Below are 1,514 nucleotides of genomic sequence, written 5' to 3' on the forward strand. Positions count from 1 at the left end.
CACTAATTCTCTAATAGAACCCATGAGCTGGTTCGATGAATCCCATTTTACAGATGAGCAAACAGAGGCTCAGAGAGGTTAAAATGATTGCTCAGGGCCACAGAGGTAGTAACTGGCAGGGCCAAGACTCCAAAACCTGCTCACTTGTCATTGGCCCTGTTGCCTCCTATATATAGTGCCTGACACTCGCAGATCAAGTCACACCCATTCCCAGCATCTTGCACTCCCTATACTGAGGCCTCCATGAGAGCTATTATAATAACCTGATTCCTCAGACAGATCCTTCCATCTCCCTCTAACAGCATTACATTGTCCCCCCGAGGTATTATGAACTTACAGAGCTCTATATCAGGGGTTAGCCATCTTTTTCTATAAAGAACCAGACACTAAATATTTTAAGCTTTGTGGGCTATACAGCCTCTGTTGCAACAACTCTACTCTGCTTCTGTAGTGTACAAGCAGACACTGCTTGTGGCTATCCTTCTATAAGACTGGAGAGATTCCATGAAAGAATCTGGATGTCATGAAGAAGGCAATGTTTCAGGCAGAGGAAGCAGCTGCTGAGATTACTAGGAAGCTGGAGAAACAGAAGAAATGCTTGAAGAAGGAAAAGAAAAGCTGGCTGCAACTGCCCTGGCTTCTTCAGAAAACAACAGTAGTACTCTGGAGGAATGTGAGGAGACAGATGAAAAGACCCAAAAAGAAGAAGCAGAAGCCCCAGGAGGCTCTTCAGGAGAATGGAAAACCCATCTGTCTCCTTCTCCAAACCCAAGAAAAAGAAACCTTTTTCCAAGGAGGATCTGGTTAGTAAGTGATATTGGACAGACAGCTGGCAGTGGAAGTCTTCCCAAGAGGAAGAATCTTTCCCCAAAGAGGAACCAGTTAGTGACCCTGAGGAGTCAGGAAACAAGAGTGTCTCCAAGAAAAAGAGGAAATCCTCTTCCAAGGAGGAGCCACTCAGCAGAGGACCTGAAGAGGCTGCTGCCAGCAAGAGCAGCAGCTCCAAGAAAAAAAAAAAAAAGCTCCAAAAGCTGTCCCAGGAAAATCAGAATGGACATGTCCCTAGTGAGGCATAACTTGCTGAGATATTTCCCAACCCATCCCTTATAGCCCAATAAAAAGAAAAAGAAAAAAAAAAAGTAACTTGGTCTTCCAGCATATCGGGTAGGTATTACTGTGTATAACACCACCTCAAAATATAGTGGTTTAAAAACAGTAATTATTTGTTCCTAGTTCTTTGGGTCAGTGATTTGGGCTGGGCTCCGCTGAGATGGTTCACCTCTGCCCCGTGCAGTGTTGGCTGGGCTCACTCATATATATATCTAGGAGGGCTAGGACAGCAGGGCCTCTCTCCATGTGGTCCGTGTGGTCTCTCATCTTCAAGGAGGCTAGCCCAGACTTCTTCACTTAGTAACGAAAGGGTTCTCAGTGAGCAGCCACAAAAGGAAAGCCTCATTGAGTAAGCAGTATTGAAACCTTTTTTTATGTCACATTGCTGATGTTCCAAGCCTAGG

General features: G+C 45.0%; 1 pseudogene; it reads left to right on the top strand.

The window, feature by feature from the left end:
* Window positions 1-523: 523 nt before the first annotated feature.
* On the top strand, window positions 524-1,076 carry LOC136121974 (nucleolar protein 56 pseudogene; annotated as a pseudogene).
* The last annotated feature ends 438 nt before the right edge of the window (window positions 1,077-1,514 follow it).

This window comes from Phocoena phocoena, chromosome 4, assembly GCF_963924675.1.
Source record: "Phocoena phocoena chromosome 4, mPhoPho1.1, whole genome shotgun sequence".
NCBI classification, from domain to species: domain Eukaryota; kingdom Metazoa; phylum Chordata; class Mammalia; order Artiodactyla; family Phocoenidae; genus Phocoena; species Phocoena phocoena.